The sequence below is a fragment of the Micropterus salmoides genome, unplaced genomic scaffold, assembly GCF_014851395.1.
Source record: "Micropterus salmoides isolate LMB-PRFRI ecotype aquatic unplaced genomic scaffold, ASM1485139v1 Ms_hic_scaffold_1, whole genome shotgun sequence".
Taxonomy (NCBI): domain Eukaryota; kingdom Metazoa; phylum Chordata; class Actinopteri; order Centrarchiformes; family Centrarchidae; genus Micropterus; species Micropterus salmoides.
The window spans coordinates 2,317,349-2,330,004 of NW_024040040.1; the positions used below are offsets into that span (position 1 = coordinate 2,317,349).

Sequence of the window (12,656 nt, forward strand, 5' to 3'; positions counted from 1 at the left end):
CGACCATTTGGTTTTGGGTCTCAACGTACACGAGCCACGCTCCAGGCCTGCAACGTTGTCTCAAGTGGTTTTGCTGGCTGTATGTGTGAGTGTTATAGTGTGGGCCCATGATATTTTTACAGTTAAAGTGCATTGTGGTGAATTGGTGTTATCTTGCCACAGAAACTGTGAATTACCTCAGACCTTGTGTGAAAGGAGGGAAACTTCATATTTGATTTATTGTATATTGCACCAGTTGTTTATTTGCATTTATTTTATTTAATATTTGTCCAAAGAATAAGATAACTCTTTAATATACCAGAGTGCTGTTTATTTGAAAGCCAGTTACCATATTTGAGTTTCACATTTTGACTGCAAGAGAAGCTAAGATAGTAGACGCTGGGATTCAGTGTTGATATTAAGAAACTATATTCTAAAAGAACAGGGCCCTGCCAATATTACTTTCTAGAGCACATGTGTCAAACTCAAGGCCCGCGGACCGAATCCGGCCCGCCACGTCATTTTAAAGCTTAAAAGATTCATGATTGTCCTAAAATAAAAGTTTATGCTGCTTTAAAGCGTACATAATGAAAAAACTACATCTCCCACAATGAATGCAGATTTTGTGACCAGCGAATTGACGGTATCCCGCTTCTAGATTGCGGTCTTTCAACACCCGCGTTTAACTAGGGTTTTTTAATGGCCGTCTTCTCACGCTGTCATGCCGGACTCACACAAACAGCCTGCAGCAGAGCCGCTGGTAGACTTCTGCATTGTAAACATTATAAACCTGAAGCACAGTTTGGCTCTGTTTGGGACAGTGAGTTGGACATTATCGGATCTGCAGAAGTTAACATGAAGATTTGCGCCAAGATTTCTGCCTGATCACAAGTGTTGGTTTCGGTTTGTACCTCGCATGAAGTGCGCAGTGCAGTTAAGTCTGAAGGGGAGCACAGCAGAGTATAGGTCAGGTAGACTTTAAGAGATTAAATAATGATGTTAGTCTCATAATATTACGATTTTCTCTGGATATATAAGAGAACAAAGATATGAGGGAGAGATTCTGAATGTGCAGAAAGTTTTGAACATGAGCAGAAAACTTGCTCCAGGAGTTTAGAAATTAATTGAAATTAAATAATTTAGCATCAAGGTAAGAAGGTGCCCAAACAGATAACTTTTCAGTTTGTTTATAAATCTTTTTGTTTGAATCAAGCAAAATAAATATTTTTTGTACCAATTTATAATCATTTATTATGTAACTAACAACTATAGAGGATAATGAAGAAGGAGCAGGCTACAATATATGTTTATACAGTCTTACAGTTCCAGCTGGCCCTTTGAGGGTAACCAAAATGCTTATGTGGCCCGTGGTGAAAATGAGTTTGAGCTGGATGTCACCATAACAAACATGTTGCTGTGTCAAAGTGGCGGGCGGCGCCCCGTCATCACAAGCCAAAGAAGAAGCAACATTTAGCTTTGAGTTTTCTCAGCAGATCTAAAAGGACAAAAGTCAATTCTGCCCTTTTCTGCTTTTCAGCCTCACACAGGCAAAACTGCGGACAGGCAGCAGAGATCTAACTTTAGTTTAGAGCGGCTGTTTGGCCCCCAGGCCTCGCAGCAGGAGCCCAACAATATCCACATGGATATAAGAAGCTTCAGTCAGCATGAAGAAATCCCAGCCGTCTTTAAAATCCACATCACATGAATTTTTCCAGCAGAGCAGGAAACTGATGGTGACTTTGTCACTTTCAGGTCTTCAGAGATCTCCCTGCCGGTTCAGTCCGCATCGGACGGCTCCGACGGCTGCCGCTTTGCTTCTGGCCAGACAGGAAGTGGAAAGACTTCCACCATGGAGGGAGTTTGATGTGAGTAGAGGTGTCGTCCCCAGAGCAGCAGCAGAAAACTGGGAGCAGAGAAACTGGGAGGTTAGGGTGTACTGCCACGCATGTGAGTCCATCCAGGGAAGGAGGTAGTAGTACTCAAAGTACAGACTTCTACTGTGAAGTCTACTGCATCATTAGAAGGCCTCATTTTAAAGCTGCACTAAGTGTTGGTGGCCACCTGGGGGCAGCACTGATCACTGACAGATCCCTTTGAACTTGATGAGATGACAGACTTGTTAGGAACAGCCGGTTTCCACTTGCTGCTGTTCTGGAGCAACATTCTCCTTCATTTGGAGTCGTGTTTGTGGCCCCTGATGGAGGTGAGTCCAGTATTCCTTCTTCTTTGAAGCCTTTGTGCTCTTTAGCTGCTAAACGCTCCACTGTGTTCACCAGCTGCTCTGCTGCTTCTTGAAAGGAAACTCGGTAGACTTTCTATCAAAGGATGGTTGTTTTTTTTTGTTTTTTTAATATTTTTTATTTTATTTAGAGAAACAGGGACAACGTACTATAAACATTAACCTCAAAGGGGAAGATGCATTGTACCTGGTTTTAGCTCAAGAGCTCATTTTCACCCGTAGTCCCTGGGCAGGCTGATGTTAAGTTAAGTGTTCATTGCTTCAGCAGGACGGTCACATTAGTCAGCTTAGTCTGCTTCACTCTCACATTTTCTTCTTTCTGCTCACATCTTTTTGCTCTGCTTTCTATTTGGACTCGTTTTGGAGATTTCCATGAAAGGACATGAAAACGAAGTGTTGCATCCAGGTGCATCTTTATTCTGACAGAGATTTCCATTCCATACTAGATGGCATTAGTATGTTTAAGATGTTTTAAAGGTTTTAAGGTGGTTAGTAGTTTAAGATGGTTATAAATTGGTATTCAGAGGTGGAATTAGGATTTTAAAGCAGGGTATGAAGTTTAAAGGTGGTTTTATTGCGGGTTTATAGATGTTTAGATTTTTCTGTCTTTGTGGCCGAGCTGGATCTAGACCGGTCTGGCTCATCCTCCTCTGGGTCCCAGCATCCCGCGCTCCACACCGTGCTGGTCCGACTGCTCCAAGTGCAACAAGGAATAATCCTGAAGTCAGCCAATAAAATCACTACTAAAGTAGAAGGTAAACTGAACTCCGGTTTCTGAAACAAAACGTCGGCATCCTCAGTGGGAGCAACACTCCTGTTTCCTTTGGGTATTTAAAGCTCAGAGTTTCGAAATCTGCTCTGAAAATGATGTTGTTAGCCACGCTGATACCAACAGTGATGTGTTCAACACAAACATTCATCTGGATGGAAGTGGACTCCCAGAGAAACTAGCATGATCACTGCCCTCCAGTGGTCACTGTCAGTAACTGCAGCACTGAAATTATTCCACATTCACTGCATTATTTTAGCACTAATGTTCGTCAGGCTGATGAGCACGCTCTATATGTGAACACAGAGATTATTAAAGTGCTACAAACACTGAGCTTCTTTCTAAACTGACTGAGATGGACTCCTAGATGTGGCCAACAGGACTCACACTTATTAGGATCAATATGTACTAATTAGTATTGATGAGGTGATGAGGATTAGTGACAGTCCATAACAGTATGAGCATCAGTATTTCTAATAAAAATAATGCATTACATTTATATAGCGCTTTATCATGGAAACTCAAGGTGCTTTAGAAAGAAGGTGGGGGGGGGGGCTCATCTCAACCACCACCAATGTGTGGCGCCACAGACGTTTTATAGAGGAGACTTTAACAATCCTCAATACAACTCTATGGGGAAAGCCTGAAATGCCAAAGATGGCAGTTATCCTGATCCTCCCGCTAGAAAGCCAAACTTATGTCAGACAGTTTGGTTTCACTGACGTAAGGGGTCTGCTTAACGAGTTACTTCTTCTATGCATGCGCAGTAGTGAAACGTTTTCAGCGATTTTTATTAGATTTTACTGCTGATTCTACTCATGTTTCTGTCCCAGGGACCAGTTAAAGTGCAGTTCTGGCTCTCTGCCCATTCATTCAGATAGGAGCCTGGTCTTGTTAGTCCAAAATAGCTGCCCGGAGTCTGTTGCCAAGATGGCTGCCGAATGGCATGATTTGCTTATAACGACTTTGGTGGCACCCACCTGGGTAATGCACCGCAGCACTTTTACACTACACTCACATTCACCATTCACACACTGAGCCTCAGTGCTCAAACAGAGGCCAACATTCACACACTCTGTTAGGAGTGTGGTTTTGTGTTCATGTCTTTCCTGTTTTTGGATTCTGTGTTCCTATAGCTTTATTTGATCTTGTCATGTTTAGGTTTTGTAGTCTAGTCCTTTATTCATTCACATGTTTTCTTAGTATCTGTAGTATCTTAGTTCAGTCTGTTTTTCCCTGTTAGTTTATTGGTGTCTCTGTCTTCCCTGCTGTCTCTCTGTGTCTCGTTAACACTGATCCCAGTCACCTGTGTTGCTCCCGCCCTGCTCGTTAACCCTGTGTATAAATGTTTGGTGTTTCTGTTCATTCCCTGTCCGGTCATTGTTGTGTTCAGATGCTCTGCAGTGTGTTATGGTTGCTATTTGTCTTGCCTGCCTGTACTTCTTTTGTTCTGTGGATTAAAGATCATTACTCGTTTCTCTGGATTTTCTGTTTACCTTTTGTTTGGATTCTCTGGATTCAGCCACTACATTGTAAGTGTACTCTCTTTTTGTTGGATTAAACCCTTTGAACTGTACCTGCCTGTTTCCAGTCTGCATTTGAGTCCACCTACCTCCTGCCTCACCACATGCATCGCATGACACACTGGGGCAATTCAGGGTTCAGTATCTTGCTAAAGGACACTTCAACATGCAACCTGGAGGAGCCGGAGATTGAACCGCTGGCCTTCCTATTAACAGGCAACCCACTGTCCACCTGACCCACAGCGACCAACGTAGAATGTGTCCAACTTGACAGTGTAATTTTTTATACCTCGCCCCTGTAGCTCATGTTTGACTTTCAAGTCAGCTATATTATTAGGGCCTGAGGGACAACCACCCCCTCAACACCTCTTCCAGGAGCAACTTTGTATACCCAGGAGGTATCCCATCCATGTCCTAGCCAAGCTCAAGCCTGCTTGGCTTCATTCATTGAGCAGAAGCAGGCTACAGGTTAGCAAATATGCGTATTTGTGCTAGTTTCTCCCATTAACAGTCCAGTTCCATCCGGATGACTGTTTGTGTTGAACACATCAGTATAGTTGTTTAATGACGTGGAAAGAAGAGAGTTACCATGGTAACGTTTCTTATGAACAGGCTGAGCTCAGCCTGTTTCCTGTTCAAACTTTACTTCCCTTCCTCTTTCTTCATGGAGCAGCTTCTCTTCTCCGTGTGAAGGTAACGTAACTGACATGTTTGACTCTTTAATGACTCTTTGCTTGTCTTGTTGCTAACTGCTGTTAGATTGTTGCAGTAAAAACAAGTTGTTAAAGTAACTCTTAACTTTGATTAACAAACTAAACTAACAGGAGGAACTCCTCCATGTTGTGGATATTTGGGCTGTAAGCGGTGGAATAAGAGCAGCAGTGAAGTCAATTGGTCCTCAGGAGTTAAACAATAAGTCACTGTGTAGCTCCACTTACTGATGACTGAAGGCAGCTTTTCCTGAAAGAAGCCTGTGGAGGAGGCGGAGACAAGCCGCTGCTCTCCCGCTGTCTGAGCCACTAACTGTGGCTTCGCTCGGCCAGACAGCCACTGAAGAACAGCTGTTAGCGTCGGTAATTGCTGTCAGTAGATTTACCTGCAGGACTAATGTGGACAGTCTGGAGGCAGAAGGGGCCTCCCATCTTTCTGAAGGCTCAGTAGCTTCTTCACAGAGACCTTGAACTTCTTTACATCAGTTTGAACTTAAATCTGAATGTAAGTGAATAATCAAATTACAATTAAATTACAATTACAATCATCTTTAATATTTTTCACAGTAGTGAAAAGTAATTAAGTACTCCAGTACTGTACTTATGTACAACCTGAAAGTATTTTCTCTTCATTTTTCTGCTCCTTTCCACTTCTGCTTTGAGCCTGTGGGGATGTTGAGTAACCTCTTGTTTCTAGAAATAAGTGGTGACTCAATTTCCCCAAAAATGTTTTTTCAACTTCAGTCAATTAAGCATGTTTAAGTTCAAAAACTGTTCTTTGGCTGTTCAGATTTTCTTATGTTCAAGGAATCATGATTCCTGTGTCTAAACAATTACGGACTATGGAAGTCACTAGAAGCAAAACTTTAGTACCAAGTCCATGCCAGAATTCTGAAAACACGACTAGTTTTTCTAGTACCGTACTGTAGGTACTGGTGAAAGATGGCGTCAAGTCCAGCGTCAGCTTCACCTCAACTTGTCAAAAAGAAAAACCGCAAGAGACGTGTTTGGAAACCGGGTGAAGTTATTTTAATATTTAACATTTGTCGGTTTTCTTGGCTGTTTACTTAAACAGCTCCGTTTCAAAGCCTGGACTTCTCCCAGTTTTCGGATATGTTGGAGAACTAATGTAGGCAGATGTTTCACAGTTTGATCAACTCAAAATCACCACTGATAATGATGCAGTTTGTTGCGCTAATAGCTAAATGTCTGTCCAATTCACCTGTTGCTGTAGGAGGAGTTAGGCACCGTCTGAAAAGGTCAATACGATCCATTTCAATCATCGATAACTGTTTGTTTTTCAACATAGAAATAGTGACCACCCTGAAACATTACAAACCTGAGAGTTTGTGGGGGTGGGGGGGGGGGGAAATACATTGACAGTAAACCACTCATCTGTTCAGGACATCCTGTCACAGCTTTAAGTTGTTCTTTGTAAGGTTAAATGTTTTTATTAAAGGAGTTCATGTTGAAGTACATGAGATTTATTATATTGTCCTTTACCGTAGTATTGGGTTGGGTATAGAGAATCGTGGAATTTCACTGGTAGTGGTACCAACTACTAAATTTCTACTAAAGTTTTATACAGTTAATCAACAACAGAGAGGGAGATGGTGAAAAAATAGTTCTCTGCTGCAGAAATGGAGGTGCTTGTGAGGTGGAAGTTAGAAATACAAATTGTTTGATGCAGAGAGTTTAATAGTATATTATTATTTCCAAAAGGGGCTTTAAGCAGACAGGTAAACTTTATCTATTGTTGATCACACCAGACACACCTGTCGGCTAACTCCCACTGCTAACAGCTGGCTGCCAGAAACCTTTGAGGGGTTCTAGCCTACTTTGTATTTGTACCAGGAGGACGCAGTTCCATCAGGTTGGTCTGCCTAATGCAACTGACTTTGTTTCCTGACTTTACTAATTTACACAATCCATATGTGCAGTACGGCTGTGCGATATGGCAAAAATTCATAAGGGTGGAGTAAGTTATTCTGGAGAAACCCAACACCATGAAAAATACCATCCCAGAGTGAACAACGACACAGTGAGTAATGTAACTAATGGGTTGTGGATTAGCAAAGTGACACTATTTGCTGCTGTAACGTTAAGAGAGGACGAGACCAGAGCAGAACAGCAGCTCCTGACAGCGACACTCACAGCTCTCCTGCTGCTAACATTACAGCTAGCATCATAACAACTGTCTTGTTGAACTGTAAAGTAAGCTAAATGTCCGTGTGCAAGTCATTTAACGTTACGTGACACACACGTCACGGCTGGCACTGCAGGATAGTGTTGTGTGGCCCGTCCATTACTTTTTAATGCAAATTTCTTCCCTGAAACACCAGCACGTGTAGAAGAACCGACCGTGGTGGTCAAACGAACAGGAGGTACAGTGAGGTGAGTACAAGAAGAAGACCTAAGAGTACGAGTGGGTGTGTTAATATGAAGGAGGTCAGTGAGGGACAGAGGCGAGGTTGTGAATGGCCTTGAAGGTCAGAGTCTTGAAATCAATGCGGTATTTAACTGGGAGCAAATGAAGCTGCTGAGGTTTTTTGATTAATAGAAGGGGTTCTGGTGATGATACGAGCAGTAGAGTTGTGAACCAGTTGAAGTTTCTATATGCATTTGAGAGGAAGACCAACAGGAAGAGAATTACAATAATCAATGCGGGAGGTGACCATTGTGTGAACCAGAATGGCTGTACTAGTAGGCGAGAGAGGCTAGCCTTCCTTGTGTTGCTGCAACGTAGCAAACGGGAGGGGGGGTGGGGTTCATACAGACACTGAAGGGTACCTTTAGTATAAAATCCTTATGCTTTGTCACACAGTCTGAAAGTGTCAGTTGTGACACATTGAGATAAAAATGTGTTGGCATTTGATAAGAACTCAGAAGTTTCACAATGTAACATCATTAAAGCATTATGGCTTTCCTGCAGATCTTCACTGAACCTCACTGTGGACATTTTTGTACCTAAGGTGCTATGTGATGAATGATTGTGTTCTCAATACCTCAATAGGGACATTTTTGTCCCTAAGTTACCAAAAGGTATAAATAAAAGAAAGGAACCAAACGTTTGAAACGTCCTTTCCTGATGCCATTAGTTAGGAATTGACATGTGATTTTGGGACAGATCTGGCCATGTCCAGTCTATTTACACGCTACTTCCTTTTTCATGGCGAATCATCAGAATTGAACGCCACGCCATGGCCACACTGTTTGATCAATCAAAAAAGCTTTGCAATTTCAAATTGCAAGGCCGTTAAGGTCGTGCTGCCCACATTTGAAGTCGATTGGGTTAAAGCTGTTGGACAAGTTCGTTAAAGTGTGGGAGCTATAAATGAGGGTAGATCAGACAACCTATGCAATATGGACGACTTCCTGTTGGGTTTAGCATATGGCTCCAAGAGACTTAAGTCCTGGCATTGTACACGTGCATACAAAATTTGATAGCTCTAGGTGTATCAGACAACTGGGGTTGCTACTTTGAAATCTTGCAGGGGCTGCTATAGAGACGTTTTTCCAAACACATGCCCTTGAACAGTATCAGACAACAGAGCACACCCATTCTGATGTCTGTGCAAGGTTTTGTGAGATTTCAAGCATCCTAAGCCTCTCAAAATACAGCTTCCTGTTTCGTGGCAAATCATGCATTGCCATGGCAACACCGTTTGACAGGGATCTGGTGTTTTCTTCGCCTGAACTAATTATGCCTGCATAATAGGTGGATTTGACTATTGAAAGATTGTCCTTGTAGTTGAGAATGTGGTTTTTGTACATTTCTTGGTGCACAACAAGTCCAGTTTTCTTGGAAAGGTGTTCCAGGCGAGGACCTTTTACTTTGAGCTGCCGTGGTTCTTATATAAACCACTGAGCAGAATGGGTGAAGGAAAATAAAATGTTAAAATACAACAGTATTTCCTGCAACATGTTTGTCACATGTTGTCGTGAGTTTACAGACTGTTCTCCCTCATTCAGTAACTAACCTGTTCTTCTTCTTCTGCTGCAGTGTTTTTGCAGGTTGTGGATGTCAGTGTCTGAAGCTGCTCTGAAAACTCTTCTATCAGACTGCAGACCTTCTTTGACACTACCACCAGCTTCTCACTGGCAGCACTGCACTCAGGTCATCCTGACGCTTCTGGATTTGGATTTGAAGGTATGAGGGTGTGACAGCTGTCGGTCAGACGAACACAGACACCATCAGCATCTGTCAGTGTCTGCAGGTGAAGGTAGAAAGTCTCTCTGACTTTAACAGGTAAGAACCTGACCGGTAACATGACACACTTTGGAAGAAATTCTCTTCATTCTTCCATCTCTGGTATTTACTGTTCTAGATCTGAATATTCATGAATTCATTCACTAATTATTCTCTGATCTGTGAGTTTTTGGCCAAAATTAGGCTTTTCATGTTGAGTTTAGTCCGATTGAATCAGTAGCAGGAAACCAGTTAGATTTGAGTCTGAGCTGACTTCACTGCTGAGACATGTGGGAGAGTCAGAACTGGTCTGAGAGCCTGAGTCCTTTTTATTCTGACTGAAACCTGATCAGCTGGTTTTCTCTCAATATTACACGAACAACAACCAATCAGAGACATATTCATCCCCATCAGCCTTAGCGGTTTTTTTTTTTGGTGTTGTGAGCTGTGCTGCATGGCTAAAGACAACAGCTAGCTTTCATTTCAAGAACTAAAACCTGTTCTAATGAATGAATGATTGAATGAATCTGTCAATTTATTGGCATCCTGCTAACATTTTCCGTTTCGTGGTGCTTTATATAAAGTATATAGCTATAAGTATTTCTGATTCTCATTTAACTCAAAGATGGATCTCTTTATTTGAATGAAGTGTAAGCATTGTGCCACTTCCACAGAGCAGCAAGCAGGAGCTCTGACTGGCCTGACTCAGCCCACAAATACTACAAACGACAAACACAGCTCTGAAACATTTATGTTACTGTTTTCCTTCAGGTAAAATTACTGCCTGACTTTAACAGGGAGACACGATGACGGCAAAGGACCTTTTGAAGACTCTGGAGGATTTAAGTGATGAAGAATTCACAAAGTTCAAATGGTATCTAAAGCAGCCTGACATCCTGGAAGAATGGAAGGGAACCATCAAAGTGTTTAAGCTGAAAAAGGCAGAAAGGCAGGACACTGTGGATCTAATGGTGAACGCCTATAATCTTCATGGAGCTCTGAAGGTGACCAAGAAGGTCTTAGAGGAGATACCCAGGAACGACCTGCTGCAGAAACTGCCAAAAACCAGCTCAGGACCAGAGGTTAGAGTTTTACATTTTGCAGTTAATACGGGCGACATGATAAAATTTGAGGCCTGATCTCATTATGAGAAAAGGTTGAAAGTTATCAATCATTATTGACTGAGAGGACAGAGGCATGATGCCGCTGCTTGATTCTCTTTTATTTCCTCCTTGATTTGAGACACTGAGATTAATGTCACTGAGTAATGTGGATGGTTTTATTGTTAGTGTGGTATTTAATGCTTTGAGTAAATAACCAATGAGATGTCCTGATGACATGCAGGTAAGTTTGACATGTTGATGGATTTAAAATAAATAAGTAGTTTCCTGCATCAGAAATGCATCAATGCTATCAAAATGTATGAGCTTTTGTAAATACTGCGGTAACATTTGCTATCAAAATAAAGGACTGCAATAAAGTGTGATAAAAGTTTGCTATGAGATGTTTAGGATCATTCTCATGTGATGGTTTTCTTGCCAGCAGCCAAAACCGTTATCTTGTGTGTGTGTGAAATGCTGCTTTATTTTCAGTTACACAAGGAAGACAAAGTGTAGTTTTTAATCTAAAAACATTAAGTGTAAATAAGTTTCACATTCTCTGTGAGAAGTTTTAACTTCATTATACCTAAGTGAAAGACAGCAGAACCTGATCAGAGTTGGTCGAAGCAGCTTCAGAAAGCAGCTTCAGAGTATCTGCGGGTTTTAAAGTCAGAAACGACATTCAAGCCTAAAGGGGGGCAAATTATTGGGGGGCATTACGAAGATGAGCCTGGTTCATCAAGACACACTAACTGCCAACCCTGATGATCTTTGTTGTGTGTTCATTCAGGAAATCCCGATGCAGATTGTCAGCGTGAACTTAAATCTAAGTTGGAGAAGAAGTTCCAGTGTGTGTTTGAGGGGATTGCTAAAGCAGGAAACCCAACCCTCCTGAACCAGATCTACACAGAGCTCTACATCACAGAGGGAGGGACTGCAGAGGTCAATTATGAACATGAGGTCAGACAGATTGAAACAGCATCCAGGAAACCAGACAGACCAGAAACAACCATCAGACAAGAAGACATCTTTAAAGCCTCACCTGGAAGAGATGAACCAATCAGAACAGTGATGACAAAGGGAGTGGCTGGCATTGGGAAAACAGTCTTAACACAGAAGTTCACTCTGGACTGGGCTGAAGACAAAGCCAACCAGGACATACAGTTCACATTTCCATTCACTTTCAGAGAGCTGAATGTGCTGAAAGAGGAAAAGTACAGCTTGGTGGAACTTGTTCATCACTTCTTTCCTGAAACAAAAGAAGCAGGAATCTACAACTTTGAAGAGTTCCAGGTTGTGTTCATCTTTGACGGTCTGGATGAGTGTCGACTTCCTCTGGACTTCCACAACAATGAGGTCCTGACTGATGTCACAGAGTCCACCTCAGTGGATGTGCTGCTGACAAACCTCATCAGGGGGAAGCTGCTTCCCTCCGCTCGCCTCTGGATAACCACACGACCTGCAGTAGCCAATCAGATCCCTTCTGAGTTTGTTGACATGGTGACAGAGATCAGAGGGTTCACTGACCCACAGAAGGAGGAGTACTTCAGGAAGAGATTCAGAGATGAGGAGCAGGCCAGCAGAATCATCTCCCACATCAAGACATCACGAAGCCTCCACATCATGTGCCACATCCCAGTCTTCTGCTGGATCACTGCTACAGTTCTGGAGGAGGTGTTGAAGACCAGAGAGGGAGGAGAGCTGCCCAAGACCCTGACTGAGATGTACATCCACTTCCTGGTGGTTCAGTCCAAACTGAAGAAAACCAAGTATGATGGAGGAGCTGAGACAGATCCACACTGGAGTCCAGAGAGCAGGAAGATGATTGAGTCTCTGGGAAAACTGGCTTTTGAGCAGCTGCAGAAAGGCAACCTGATCTTCTATGAATCAGACCTGACAGAGTGTGGCATCGATATCAGAGCAGCCTCAGTGTACTCAGGAGTGTTCACACAGATCTTTAGAGAGGAGAGAGGGCTGTACCAGGACAAGGTGTTCTGCTTCGTCCATCTGAGTGTTCAGGAGTTTCTGGCTGCTCTTCATGTCCATCTGACCTTCATCAACTCTGGTGTCGATCTGCTTACAGAAAAACAAACAACCTGGTGGTCCAAAGTGTTCAGAGGCAAATCAAAACATCTCTACCAGAGTGC

At 42.6% G+C, this 12,656-nt stretch overlaps 1 protein-coding gene and 1 pseudogene across 1 annotated transcript in view; one reads left to right on the forward strand and one right to left on the reverse strand.

Moving 5' to 3' along the window:
* LOC119887775 overlaps positions 1-12,656 on the reverse strand; it is an 878,746-nt pseudogene that overhangs the window by 155,042 nt on the left and 711,048 nt on the right.
* The window catches only part of LOC119889520 (NLR family CARD domain-containing protein 3-like), a 237,846-nt gene that overhangs the window by 116,748 nt on the left and 108,442 nt on the right, over positions 1-12,656 (forward strand).